The 14,592-nt window shown below is 45.6% G+C and overlaps 1 protein-coding gene across 1 annotated transcript in view; it reads right to left on the bottom strand.

Annotated features, from left to right (window-relative positions):
- KLF3 (KLF transcription factor 3) overlaps window positions 1–14,320 on the bottom strand; it is a 42,686-nt gene extending 28,366 nt beyond the window's left edge. Inside the window, exon 1 of the mRNA XM_034407256.3 lies at window positions 13,426–14,320. The gene's annotated coding sequence lies outside the window, so the exon portion shown is untranslated. The remainder of the gene's footprint in view (window positions 1–13,425) is intronic.
- Between the last annotated feature and the right edge of the window lie 272 nt (window positions 14,321–14,592).

Raw genomic sequence — 14,592 nt, 5'->3', positions numbered from 1 at the left:
CTATTCCGCTCTACTCTACTTCTATTCTATTCTATTCTATTCTATTCTATTCTATTCTATTCTATTCTATTCTATTCTATTCTATTCTATTCTAGTCTAGTCTAGTCTAGTCTAGTCTAGTCTAGTCTAGTCTAGTCTATTCTGGTCTAGTCTAGTCTAGTCTAGTCTAGTCTAGTCTAGTCTAGTCTATTCGGAAGGCAATGGGTATCGGCGATATCCAAATCTCAGTTAAATTCAAATGTACTTAATGTTCATAAAATTCGCCTACCTTATATACATTTGTGTATTCTCCATAATTTATCCATTTGACACAAGTTTATACAATACAGGTGACCCTCCACTTACGACAGTTCATTTAGTGACCGTTCGACGTTACAACGGCACTGAAAAAGTGACTTTTTTCTCACACTTATGACCACCGAAGCATTCCCATGGTCACATGATTAAAATTCAGATGCTGGGCAATTGATTCGTATTTATGACAGTTGCGGTGTCCTGGGGTCCTGCGATCACCTTTTGCGACCTTCAAAGTCAAGGGGGAAGCCCAGATTCACTTAACAACCATGTTACTAACGTTAACAACTGCAGTGATTCACTTAACAACGGTGTCAAGAAAAGTCGTAAACTTCACTTAACAAATCTCTCTTTCAGCAACTGAAATGTCGTAAGTCAAGGACTACCTGGATTTATGAAAAATGCCCGGTCTGTTTTTTTCAAAGCAATTTTATTTGAGGGCAAAACCTAAATAGGATTTTGTCCTTTATGCTTGAATGGGATTAATAATATAACCATTATCAATATTAATGGGATGAATACATTCAATATCTTTTGGACCAATCTCTCCACAACACGCATTAATATAAATTAATTAATTAAATAAATAATTAAATAAATATTTTTTATATATATATTTTTTTTCAATTTATATACCGCCCTTCTCCCTGAGGACTCAGGGCGGTGCACAGCCAGAATTAAAAACATGAAATGCAAATATTAAAAACAATTAAAATCTATATAAATTTGGCCCAAAAATTTAAAAAACCACAAACCAATTAAACATTTAAAAAATTTCTTCCTAAACCAGCCCGGCTTGCTGGAAAAAGTGGGTTTTAAGGGCACTTAAGTGGGTTTAAATAACAGAAATGATAAATCTTTTTTTAAAAATTAGCAACAGTTATTGAAAAAACAAGAAATCTTCAAATAAGGGCCTCCTTAAACAAAATGGACAGGATCAGCATTATCTCAAAGAGAAGTGTCAGTGCAAAAAGAGGACTGCAATGAAAGGACATGACAAAATTTCAGCGTCATGGAAGAAATACATTTTATACTGGCATTCGTGAAGTCCTCGCCTTATAACCAGCTGCTTAAGAGACCAAAGTTACAACGGACGTCCCCAGAGGTACTTATCGCCTGATTCTAAAATCCAATGGCCAGTTGCCTGTGCTTATGTGATCACACTTATGACTATTTTGCAGAGTCCCGTGGACTCTGGTTTACGACAGCTTGGCCGATAATGGATACAAGTAGTCCTCACCTTATGACCATAATAGACCCCAAAATTTATGTTGTTAAGTGAGACATTTATGAAGTTGCCCCATTGTACGATTTCTCTTGCCACATTTGTTAAGCGAATCACTGAAGTTAATAACATGGTTGTTAAGTGGATCTGGCTTCCCCACTGACTTGGCTTGTCAGAAGGTCTCAGAAGGGGAATCCCATGACGACAGGATACCGCAACCGTCGTAAACATGAATTGGTGGCCAAGCATCTGAATTTGGATCCCGGGACCACGGGGATGCCGTAACGATCGTGAGTGTGGAAAGCGTTCATAAATCACCTTTTCCCCCCCCCCACTGCCGTCGTAACTTTGAACGGTCAGTAAACGTAAATCCAGGACGACCTGTGGTGAAATGTTTTCAGAAAATGGCTACTTGCGGCAATCCTGCAAAATGGCTGCCCCAACATTCCAAGTTTGGGAAAAGAAGACGCGAGGTTGGTCGAGTCTCCATTCCGATTCATCTGATGGTCTTCAGACAACGTCTCTGGCCTTCCAAGTAGGCCCAATTGAGAGAGAGACATTGTAGGGACTTCGGAAATGCTTGTTTATGGTTGAAAAGTAAATTAACGCAATATTAATAATAATAATAATAATAATAATAATAATAATAATAATAATAATAATAATAATAATAATTTTATTTCTATACCGCCCTTCTCCCGAAGGACTCAGGGCGGTGTACAGCCTATTTAAAAACACAGACAAAACAATGATATAAAATTTAAAATAATTAAATAAGTGGCTCAAATTTAAAACCCCAATAAATTTAAATACCCCAATTTAAAACTATTGTGTTGATAGACCGGCCTGGCGGAACAACAGGGTCTTCAATGCGCAGCGAAACACCCGGAGGTCGGAGATCTTACGAATTTCCGGGGGCAGTTCGTTCCACAGGGCTGGGGCTCCCACAGAGAAGGCCCTCCCCCTGGGCGTCGCCAGCCGACATAACTTGGCTGATGGCACCCTGAGGAGACCCTCTCTGTGGGAACGAACTGGTCGGTGGGAGGCTATTGGTGGCAGAAGACGGTCTCGGAGGTACCCGGGTCCTATGCCATGGAGCGCTTTAAAGGTGGTGACCAACACCTTGAATCGCACCCGGAAGACCACCGGGAGCCAGTGCAGCTCGCGCAGGAGGGGTGTCACATGGGCATAATGGGTTGCGCCCATAACCACCCGCGCGGCCGCATTCTGGACCAATATTGACAGCACGGCCATGTTTCTGTCTGTCTCGTCTTATACTAAAAAAAATAAAAAATCAAGTAGGTATTGTTTTGAGGGGTTTTTTTAAACCGTCTTTCTAAGTTGGCAATGTAACCTCCTTTTCTAATCACGCCTTAATCTTCCTTCCTTCCTTTCCTTTCCTTCCTTCCTTCCCCCCATTATGCCTTTCTTCCTTTCATACATCCTTCCATACATACATACATCCCATCCTCCCTCCCTTGTTCATTCTTTTCATTGTGTCTTCCTTCTTTCCATCCATCCCACCCTCTCATCCCTCCCTCCCTATTATGCCTTCCTTTCCTTCTTTCCATCCGACCCTCTCATCCCTCTCTCCCTTCCTATTCCTTCCTTCCTTTCCTTCCTTCCTTCCCTCCCTCCCACCATTGTTTCTTCTTTTTCCCCATTATGCCTTCCTTCCTTCCTTCCTTCCTTCCATCCATCCATCCCACCTTCTCGTCCCTCCCTCCCTTCTTATTCCTTCCTTTCCTTCCTTCCCTCCCTCCCACCCACCATTGTTTCTTCTTTTCCCCATTATGCCTTCCTTCCTTCCATCCATCCATCCATCCTACCCTCTCCTCCCTCCCTTCCTATTCCTCCCTTCCTTTCCTTTTTTCCCTCCCTCCCTCCCTCCCACCATTGTTTCTTCTTTTCCCCATTATGCCTTCCTTCCTTCTGTCAGGTTTCGAGGTCGTCTCAAATAAATTGCATTTCAAACAAAGTCTTTGATGAAAAACTTCCATTTATTAAGCACGACATTATAACTCCGACTCCATCGCAGCCAACGCTGACTTCCAGACCCAAAACCCTCCCTTTCCATTCCCCACTTCTCTGCACTCATTGGCCATCTTCCAAGTCACTCTACCCCTAATCTACTGCTCCAGCTCAAAGGAATTTCCCCCCTCCCATCCCATCTCCTAGGGGATATTATCTCCAGGGAAAATAAGTAGGTGAAAAGTCAAACGCCCCTTTCCAGACACCTCCGCTTCTCCTTCTTATGTCAGCACTAGAGTAAATGCAGCTTGAAGTGCTGACACCATTCATCCATCCATTCATCCATCCATCCATCCATCCATCCTACCCTCTCCTCCCTCCCTTCCTATTCCTCCCTTCCTTTTCTTCCTTTCCTCCCTCCCACCATGATTTCTTCTTTTCTCCATTATGCCTTCCTTCCTTCCTTCCTTCCTATCTTTCTTCCTTCCTTCCATCCATCCTACTACCCTCTCCTCCCTCCCTTTCTTACTTTCCCCAAGTTCAGCTATAGATACCTTTATTCTGCCTATCCCTTCTGCAAAACCCTGGCTTAGAATGACAAGCACAAATAGCAACAAGCTACAACAAGCCCCGAATGCTACCTATTCTCTTTTGTACAGTTCAGAAAAAGAGTTATTTTGCTTTTTTGGGGGGTTACTTCCATGTTCAGTTTTTGGACTATTGCTATGTTTCACTGTGGTTTAATCAAACAAGCCAACTTAGACTCAAAGTTCTCTTCAACTAAACATTGCTTATTGACTTGCAATTTGCCAGTCTTTTGGACTCAAAATGCTGTTAAAAGTAACGTGAACTGCCCAAATTATGGTTTAGCACAGGAGTGTCCAACTTTGGCAACTTTTAAGACTTGTGGATTTCGACCCATAATTCCCCAAGCAGCCATGGCTGCCTGGGGAATTCTGGGAGTTGAAGTCCACAAGTCTTAAAAGTTGCCAAGATTGGACACTCCTGGTTTTTAGTGTATCGTATAAATGGCCAGGGGAAAAAAAAAAGAATCCAGCTAACTGCACCACAAAGTTTTAGTGAGGAAATACGACAATCCCCAAGCTTCAAATCAATTAGGTTAACAAATATCAGAAATTGTGGGAGAACAATCAACCCATGGAACAGAAGTTGCCTTCAGAAGTTGTGGGAGCTTCATCACTGGAGGCTTTCAAGAAGAGATTGGACTGCCCTCTGTCAAAAAATGGTGTAAGGTCTCCTACTTGGGCGGGAGATGGGGGTTGGACTAGATGACCCACAAGGTCCCTTCCAACTCTGTTAATCTGTTAAATCTGAGGTCAATTTTGCATCCAGGAAGAGCTTCACGTGCCTGAATGGAGCAAGCGAGAGGCCACGACACATGCGTGAATCAATCTCTATTAGACTACACCCATAATCCGATCTCCCTTCAATTACATCCTTTAACTATGATTCCTCAAGGATGTGATGAAGATTTTTTTTACTTCTTTGTGGGTCAAAGAAACAACACGGCAGTGCGATCCGGTGGCCACACCTGCCATCCTGACTTTTCTCACACACACATACACACCTTATAACCTGCTCAAACTCCTGTAAACATAGACACCTGCTACTCCACGTAAACTTCTTACTCTGGACCGGGACAGCACAGTGTAAAAGATACTACAGGTAATTCTCGACTTACCACCGCCATTGAGCCCATAATTTTGGTTACAAAGTGAGACCTTAGTTTTGCCCCATTTTACATCTTACACTCCACCATTGTTAAGTGAATCATTGTACTTGTTAAATTAGTAACAGGGTTGTTAAGTGGAACTGGCTTCCCCAATGACTTGGTTTGTCGGAAGCTTGCAAAAGGGGATCCCACGACCGCAGGACGCTGTGGCTTTCATAAATATGAGTTAGTGGCCAAATGTCCGAATTTGGATCCGGTGACCCAAAGGGATGTCGGCACGGTCACAAAGTGTGAAACGTGTTCATAAATCACTTTTTTCCAGTGTCGTTGTAACTTTGAACGGTCCCTAAACCTAAATCCAGGACGACCTGTAGTGAAATGTTATTACATCAAAGAAAAAAAAGCCAAAATAATTTAAGCTGTTTATTTATCGATATGCTTTCAGCCGTTAACTTGTCCAATAATGGAACAATGTAGTTTCCTTGAATAAGTCATTTTTTTGATGAGGGGAAAAAAAAAACCAATGTAGAGAATTGCAACTTTTCCTTCCGTGCAAAAAAACAACAGAGCTTTGGGCCTGTTCAACTTTCGTTATGTTTTACTTTTTTTTGGAATTTATACAAAGCTGGGTGAGGAAATTAATATTTTAACAGCATGGTATTACAGCTGACTGGGGACATTGCCTCAGCCAGAAAATGTCTTCCTTGGCCTCGTGTATTTATAAATAGTCATAGAGTCTCAGGAAGAAGTGGTGCCTGCAAAATGCATCTTCAGCTCATTTACTAGCAACACCGAGCATAATAATGTAGATATTTTAAGTTCTCACTCGGAACTTCCTCTTCAGCACATTCGGCCTGCTTGCTCTCAGTGTGAATGTGTGGTGTTTTTTCCTCATCTGATAGGCCACGCTGTGTCAACAAGGAGTGCTTCTGATCAAATAAGCCTACAACAATTTTCTAAACTGTCTTTTCTGAAGCGTCTTAAGCCATTTCTGACGAACAGACAGGGCCCAGTGCAGAATCTGAACTGAACGAAATACCGACTTGCCTTCCTAATTCCGACACACTTTTGATTTTGATTTTTTATTTTTTGCATCCTGCATTCCCGAAATTCGGTTTTCTTGTCTCGTGAATACAGTGGCTGTTAGGAGGTGCCACGATCACCGTTGTCAACGTTGATGACACTTCATCCGAAACGATGCCTGGAAAACTTGCAAAATGGAGGCCGGCTGGACAGACAGACGGGGCGGACAGAATAAATTTCCGCCTGTCTGTCTGGTCGGTCTCGTTAACCGATAAAAAAAATACGAGCGATAATACGAACGTCAAAAACCATCCCCTAAGAACCAAAGCCATTAGCAACTGTTTTGTGGGAGAAAGCTTACACAAAACTTGGCCAAACTTTTTAGAGAAGCAGGTTTCTTCTTTTATTATTGAACCGGTGGCACATATAAAAAGACCGTTTGAATAAAAGTGGCGTCACTGACTCACCGAGGAAATTACGCATGCATATAACCTAGAGCCGTGATGGCGAACCTGTGGCACACAGAGCCCTCTCTGTGTTGTGGCCCTTCAGAGGCTTGTGCAGCTAGTAGCTGATTCCGACAGCGAGGAAGCTGGTGTGGTGATGCGCCAGCAGCCTGTGCAGCTGGCACTCGAGTCGGACAGCGAGGAGGCTGAAGAAGATGTGGTGCCAGAGGCGGGGATTCAGCCAGAGCCTTCAGAACCTCCAGAAGCTTCCATGGGTGAAGAGGATGAAGAGGAGGAGCCTCTTCTCGATGCACGGGCACGCAGAGCTGCCAAAAGGCAGGAGTGGTTCCTCAGGAGGACGTCTCCTCGAGAGTAAAGCTTGGAGCTAATTGGCCACTCCCTTAGCCTATTTAAGGAGGAACACCGACTGAAGCAATTTGCAGGGAACAACTTTGTTCACTCTCCTTCGTGTCCTGATCTTAGTTCTCTTATAAGTTTCCTGCATATTGCTTCTGGGCTTTCTGCCAACCAGAGTAAGATTACGATTATTTATTCTTTGGATTCTTGTAGGCCGTTAAGAAAGTTAATTAACAGCCTTTATTTGAAAAAGACTGATTTAATTTAGTAAACTAAGGTTTGTACAGACTTTGTGTCCGCTGCGTACTTTGGGGTCCGTAGCTGGGGCAGAACACTCTGTGGGCACGCACATCATTGCCAGCTGCTCTTCTGGTTTCCAACACGCGCATGTGTGCCGGCCAGCTAGTCTTCGCGGGCGCTGGAGCACCGGAAAATGGTCTGAAAACGGCCTGAAAACAGTCCGAAAAACAGCCAAAACAACCAAAAAAACAGGCATGTGTGCGCCGGCAAGCTGGTCTTTGAGATCCAGTGCTCCGGCGTGCACATATGCACGCGAATTCTGGTTTGGGCACTCGGTGCCGAAAAGATTCACTATCATTGACCTAGGGAATGGCTTCCTTTTGGTTTCCCCAAAAATATATCCCCACCTCTCCTCATTATATATATAAAAAAGGCACTGCATCTACATCTTTTCTCGCCCCCCACAAACCCCCCCTCCCACCACCACAAATCCAACCCAGAAAATAATCTCTCCTCTTGGATACTCTAAAATAAACAAGATTGCAGCCTTGCAGCGCGCAAGAGTGAAAAGGTTAAGACCGGCTCTTTTGTGGTGACATAACGCAGACGGTTTTTGTTGTTGTTGTTTTTTTTAAAAAAAAAGCAATCCAAAGACTGTGCGGGAAGACATGATAATTCGCTGGGTGGAGACTGAATGTTGTTGGGGCAGTGACAAGAGGACAGGTCTGGGCTACTGATCGACCAGAAAACAGCCTGAAACAGGAAAGAACACACATATGCTACTTGGAATGTGTGACGCAAAACTCAGCCTTGAAACAAAGAACAGGAAACAGTGCTAGTGGCTCTCTCTCTCTCTCTCTCTCTCTCTCTCTCTTTTTCTCTCTCTCTTGGCTGGAAAGGAAGAAAGACTGACCTTTCCTAGACCTTTCCTCTCCCGCTCATGTCCGACGGAGAAGGAGGGGCGGATGGCTTCCACCACAAAACAAACCCACCACAAAAAAAAAACAGCCATTGGTCAATCAAGACGTATCCCAAACAACAGCCTCTATCCGTAGGGAACCGGGTGGAGTATCTACAGGAGGCAACGCCTCCTCCTCCCCATAGATATGCTTCTTCCACTCCGCACGCCGAGCTGCACAAAATATTTAAGTGACTTCTAAATAAATAAAAGTATTTTATTTATTTTTTTTAAAAATCAAATCTAAAATAAATGAACAAGATGCTCGACAATGCTGTCGGGATGCGGAGTTTGATTCGGGTTATGTTTACAAATAAAATTAATTTTTTTTAAAAAAAAATAGAGCATTGTTTTTAGGGCTAACGGAACGACAGAGTTGGAAGGGGCCTTAGAGGTCTTCTAGTCCAACCCCCTGCTCATCATTTCAGACACAACGGCTGTCCCGTCTCTTGCCTACCTTATTACATCTATTCATGCAAATCTGTTCAATTCAAGAATCTTTGTTCTCTGCGGATAATGCCCCAATGAAAGTATATGGTATTATGGAGTAAATATAAGCAAAGCCACCATCAGATCTAAAGATGCCAATGTCGTTTTCTTAGCTGCAAGATAACAACAACTATCAACTTCTGGACATTTTCTGACTTCTCATCTGATTTATAGATCTGGGATCTATTGGTGTATTAACCAGATAGGATGGATGCTTGTGGGGGAAATCAGCCAAAGGCACCTAAGTGCTGAAAATTTACATTAATATCTATATGCAAGAAACATTCAAAGGGAGGGAAAAAACACCAGAAACGAATCTTGAAAACATTAAGCTAAGCTTTTGCTTATAATGTAAATGAGCAACAGGATTTAGTGATAGCTACACACCGTAGTGGGATTCAGCCGGTTCGCACCACTTCGGGAGAACCGGTTGTTAACTTTCTGAGCAGTTTGGTGAACTGGTTGTTGGAAGAAATCATTAGGGCAGAGAACCAGTTGTTAAATTATTTGAATCCCACCACTGGCTACACAGTGATATGACATATCGATCCATCTTGTTCTAAGCTGAGTTTGAGAAATGCGTAAGCTTTATTGGATTTTATTCCCTGACAGTTGCGACTGAACAATAAATGTTTCTTCTCAGTTCGTTTGTTTGAAATAAGCCAGAACTCAAAACACAGGTAGTCGTCCTCGACTTTACAACGGAGACCAAACTTTTCCGTTGTTAAGTGAGATATTTGCTAAGTGAATTTTGCTCCATTTTACAACCTTTCTGGTCAACGTTGTTGTTAAGCAAATCACTGCAGTGGATAAGTTAGTAACCCCCTGGTTGTTAAGCGAATCTGACTTCCCCCATCGATGTTGCTTGTCAGAAGGTCGCCAAAAAAGGATCACGTGAGCCCCGGAGACGCAACAACGGAGATAAATATGAATCAGTTGCCAAGCGCCTGAATTTTGATTCACCGGAAAAGCTGCAACTGTGAAAAACGGACGTAAATCATTGTTTTTCCCTCCCCCCACAACGCCGTCGTAACTTTGAACGGTCACTGAACGAATGCTTGTAATCGAAGACTACACATACTAGTTATAAAGCCGGCTCTGTCCAAACAAAGCATAATAAGGGATTAACCACCGTTTTAGGAGCAAATGCCATTTCTAAATTCACTTGACGTTCAGTACACTTCCGTCACAATAAACCATAGATCACCATTTCTACGGAGCTCTTTTTAAAAAGCGGCATCTCCGCTCCGCATTGGTTTTACAACGCTGATGTTTAACCATCACACCCTTAAGCAGAACGACACACAACTTTTCTTCGCTTTGCATTAGCTTAACGTGACACCGGAACGACTGGGAGCACAGTTTTCAACCCTCCCCAGCTTCACCACCGCCAAAGACTCCCAGCGAAGCTCACACTTTCTCAGCTACTCAGAAGTGGAAAACATCTTAGATTAGGGGGCTCCAACTCTTAAATTAATAATAAGGACAAATGCTGGGCCTCAAGCACTCACATGCGGTACATGTTTATTTGGAAGCGAGTCAAAATGGGTTAAAATGCAGCTTACCCCAAAGTAAATATATGCACAGCACTGTAACCTTTGATTAATGTGTTTGCCTCTTTTTTTTTTTTCCTTTCAAAGAAATATTCCAGTTTTTTCCTAACCCGTTGCCCTGTAGATTACACTATCCTTAACCTGAACAACAGTGGCTCTAGTTATTGTAACTAGAAGGGGTGGGAGGATCTGGGGCAAAATATCTAGACAGGAAAAGAAAATAGGCTTTTCTTTACATAACAGGTCACCGTGTGAGTTCTGACTACTTGTAAAAAACAGAAAGGCGTGAGGTTTAAAGAATAAGCTTGCTTTCTTTATTAATCGCCCTTTTCTCTGAGTTTATTTTCATGTCAAGTTTCTTTATCACTCTAGCATTCAGGAAAAGCCAAAGCTAAGAAGTCTGAACTCGCTGGTTCACTTCGACAAGCGCTTGGATGATCGTGTATTTTGTGTATTGTGTGCCTGTGTGGCACGAATGCTGTCAGGTGGGAAGCATCAGTGCCACAAAAAGCACACACAAAATATACAATTGAGCCTAAATACAATAGTAACATTAGATTGATAGAACCCAGTTTTGATCAAGTCTGTAGTTAAGGATTGGTCAAACACTTCGGCAAGCTTTGAAAACTACTCCACGATGCCAACAAAATAAATAACAAATCTTTTATGACGGCAGAAGAAAAGTGTACAAGTTACGAACTGTGACTCGAAGTGCTAATGACTTCAAGACAAAGTTTACATTTTCCCAGAAACTGGAAAAAAAAACAAACAGCACCTGAGCCCAGTGTAAACTAAGACATTTACAAGCGATGCAAAAAGAACTTAAAACGACAACGAACGGCCAAACGATAACAATAATTTAGAAGAGAGTGAATTTTCCCGACTTGACGCAAATGCCTGCATCAAAAAGGGAACACATTGGAAGTTTTGGTCACCTGGAAGTGTTTAAATTTATTCAAGAAGCCGGGTTCTAAGTTATGTTCAAATGATTAGCACCTCGCTCCAAAGTCTGCATCTCACAAGCTTTCCAAATATGCAATATTACACTTTTCTTAAAACACCCAGAAAGCAATATTTGGAGAGAGAAAAACAAAACAGAAGTCAAATATCGATGTCTTTTTCAATTAGGTTTAAATGTTGTACTATTTACACGTCGTTCTGGCCTTTGTAGGGGTGTTACGTAAATATTATTAACGCCGTTTTAATACAAATCAATACAGGTGCCATAAATAAAGGTTGCGTACACGCAGATTGTGTGTTTGTGTGTGCTTTAAAAACCGGGAGGAATGTAAAACCACAACACAGTATCTCCATGTCAAGACATATGTGTTTTGAGGGAGCTAAATTAGACCCAATTGTATTTTTTTTTTTATGAAAACACATATTCTAACAGAACTCTTAAAGAGTGTGTTCATTTTGACCAAGCGAGTGTGGCAAATACATTTGTCTAAGTAAATAAATAAATAAATAAAAGAATAAACGTCGGCATTGACACCTTCCCTATCAGATGCCCGGTTATTTAGGAGTATAATTGCAAATTCAAAATTAATCACGACCCTCATCTCGTGTGTGTGTGTGTGTGTGTGTGTGTGTGTGTGTGTGTGTGTGTGTTACAGAGAGGAACAAAAGCAGGAACTCCACACGGCCCCAGGATTTAAATGGATTTCTCTCAAGTTGCCTGGGAATTGAAAAAGGGGTCATTGGGTGTCAAGAAAGCAGGTCAACCCATGGGGGGGGGAATGAAAAGCTCACAAAGACTGTCCCCTCCCCCATCCCAAGAATGGGGAGTGGGGCGAAAAATCAAAGGGTCCAATGCAGCATTGCAACCTTCCCTTTTTTTAAAATTGTGTTTTTGCAAAAAGCTCTGCGTTTTGTACAAATGCTTTGCCTTTCCTAACCCAATTGACAGGAGGGGGGGAGATTTCCTGAACCCTAAAAAACATCTTTCTCTGGCCCCCCACTCCTGTTCCTCCCAGCCAATCGCAGGTTAGGAGATCCCTGGGATCATGTCCCTCCGGCCAGGGATCCCAGGGGGGGCAAGGCTGCTGGTTAGTTTCCCCCAACTCTCCCACTAAGCCCCCTTCCCCCCGAGTTTCCACCGGCTTGGGGGTGGGTGGGAGAGAGAGATCTCTCCACCCTGAGCCCCCCACCCCTCCCCCCTCTCTCTCCCCCCCTCTCTCTTTTGCAGATTTCCCCCCCAAGAGGCGAGAGGCACTTTTGTCCCGTTCCCCGCCACGTCGATAAAGAGCCGCGCTCTCTTGCTCTCCATCGCGGAGTCACCTCGGGGAGCCTTTTCGGACTTGCTCCGCTCAAGCGCTCCCGAGACCCCCCTTTCTTCTTCTTCCTCCTCCTCCTCCTCCCGAGCCCCCCAAGACCCCTTTGCTCCCTGCAATAGACACGTTGAGCCTTCCTCTTCTTTCTTCTCCTCTTCCTCCCAAGCATCCAAGACCCCTTTTTCTCCAGGTAATAGTTGAGCCTTCTTCGCACCCCCTCTTCCTCCTCCTCCTCTTCCTCCCTCCAAGACCCCCTTCTCCTTTTAACAGACACGTTGAGCCTTCTTCGCAATCCCCTTCTCCTCTTCCTCCTCCTCTTCCTCCTCCCCACCGAGCCCTCCAAGACCCCTTTGCTCCTTGCAATAGACACGTTGAGCCTTCCTCTCACCCCAATTCTTCTTCCTCCTCCCCTGAGCGCTCCAAGAGCCCTTGCTCTTTTTAACAGACACGTTGAGCCTTCCTCTCAACCCCCTTTCTCCTTCTTCCTCCTCCCACCCCCGAGCCCTCCAAGACCCTTTTCTCCTTGCAATAGACACGTTGAGCCTTCCTCTCAACTCCCTTTTCTTCTTCTTCTTCCTCCTCCTCCTCCTCCCCCGAGCGCTCCAAGAGCCCTTGCTCTTCTTAACAGACACGTCGAGCCTTCTTCGCAATCCTCCTTCTTCTTCCTCCTCCTCCTCTTCCTCCTCCCCCCCTCCCCGGAGCCCTCCAAGACCCCCTTTCTCCTTGCAACAGACACTTCGAGCCTTCCTCTCATCCCCCCCTTTTCTTCTTCTTCCTCCTCCTCCTCCTAAGACCCCTTTCCCCCTGCTAACAGCTGAGCCTCCTTCGCACCCCCTCCCCCCCTTTCTTCTTCTTCTTCTTCCTCTTCCTCCTCCTCCCCCCCCCCTCCAGGGCAGGACTTACTTGGACTTGTCAAAGCAACCAACCTCCGAAGTTGGCGCTGCTGGGACTGGCTGGCTGGCGGATTTGGGGAAAGGGGGGGTGATCGGTGGGCTCGGGCCTCGCTTCCCTTCGGGGTTTTCTTCTTCTTCTTCTCTCTCTCTCTTTCTTTCTCTCTCTCTCTCTCTCTCTCTCTCTCTCTCTCTCCAGCGGGCGGGCCACCTCGGTGGGGCTGGGGCCTCTTCCTCCTCCTCCTCCTCCTCCTCCTCCTGCGCTGGGCTTTTTCCCCCACCACCCGGGCTCCTGGCACTAGGCAGCGCTGTCACATGACGCGGGCTGGCTGGCGGGCGGACTGGCTGGCTGGCGGGCTGTGCCAGGCTCCCTTCGGCCGGCTGGGTAACTAAGAGGGCGGGGAGGTAAGGGGAGAGGCAGGCAGGCAGGGAGGGTCAGGGAGGGGCGCGCCGATCACTCAGCCGGCTGAGCAGGCAGGGCGTCTCCCCGGCTGGCTGGCGGACGGGCGGGCTGGCTGGCGGGCGGGCTGGCTGGCTGGCTGGGGCGAGGTTTCCGCGCACCGCAAGCCCAGCCAAGGGGTCCAGGGCGCGGTTCGAGTCCCTGCTGGGCTGGGCGCCACCTTCGCACACAAACAAGCGAGCTCTGCCCTGCTTGGCCCCGGGAGGCAGAGCGAAAGCCGGCTGACTGCCTGCCTTGCCTGCCTTGCCTTGCCTGCCCCAGCCGCCGGCTTAATTGCCTCCCTGCAGGAGCCGCCCAGCTGCCAAACTCGCCCTTCCAGCTGCCTCTGCGCGCCCTCCTCCTTTTTTTCCCCTTCTTCCTTCCCTCCTTTTCCCTCCCTTCCTCCCCCGCCAGCCTCCCTTGCTTGTCAGCCGCACCTGGCACCCGCCTCGGAATGAGACACACAATCAAACACACTCACACACAAACACACACATAAGCACACCCAGAGGGAGAGGCAGGCACACACCCCGTCCTGCAAGGCCAAAGCTGCAAGCTTTGGCGCAAAAAACAAAACAGCTGGCAGTGGCTGCTGTAGACGCCCTTGCCAACCTAACCCCCCCCTTCTCACCTCCCACCTCTCTCCCTCCCTCCCCCCCCACCCAAAATGCCCCCCCAGGGCAGGAAGGGAGGGGTGGCGTGACAGGAGGAAACGCCTGCCAACAACCCTGCCTTCGCCAC

The sequence above is a fragment of the Pantherophis guttatus genome, chromosome 8 (genome assembly GCF_059756535.1).
Source record: "Pantherophis guttatus breed Tessera chromosome 8, ASM5975653v1, whole genome shotgun sequence".
In the NCBI taxonomy this organism is placed as follows: Eukaryota; Metazoa; Chordata; class Lepidosauria; order Squamata; family Colubridae; genus Pantherophis; species Pantherophis guttatus.
Note: the sequence above shows the minus strand (reverse complement) of the source record. Positions and strands in the feature narration are given on the sequence as shown.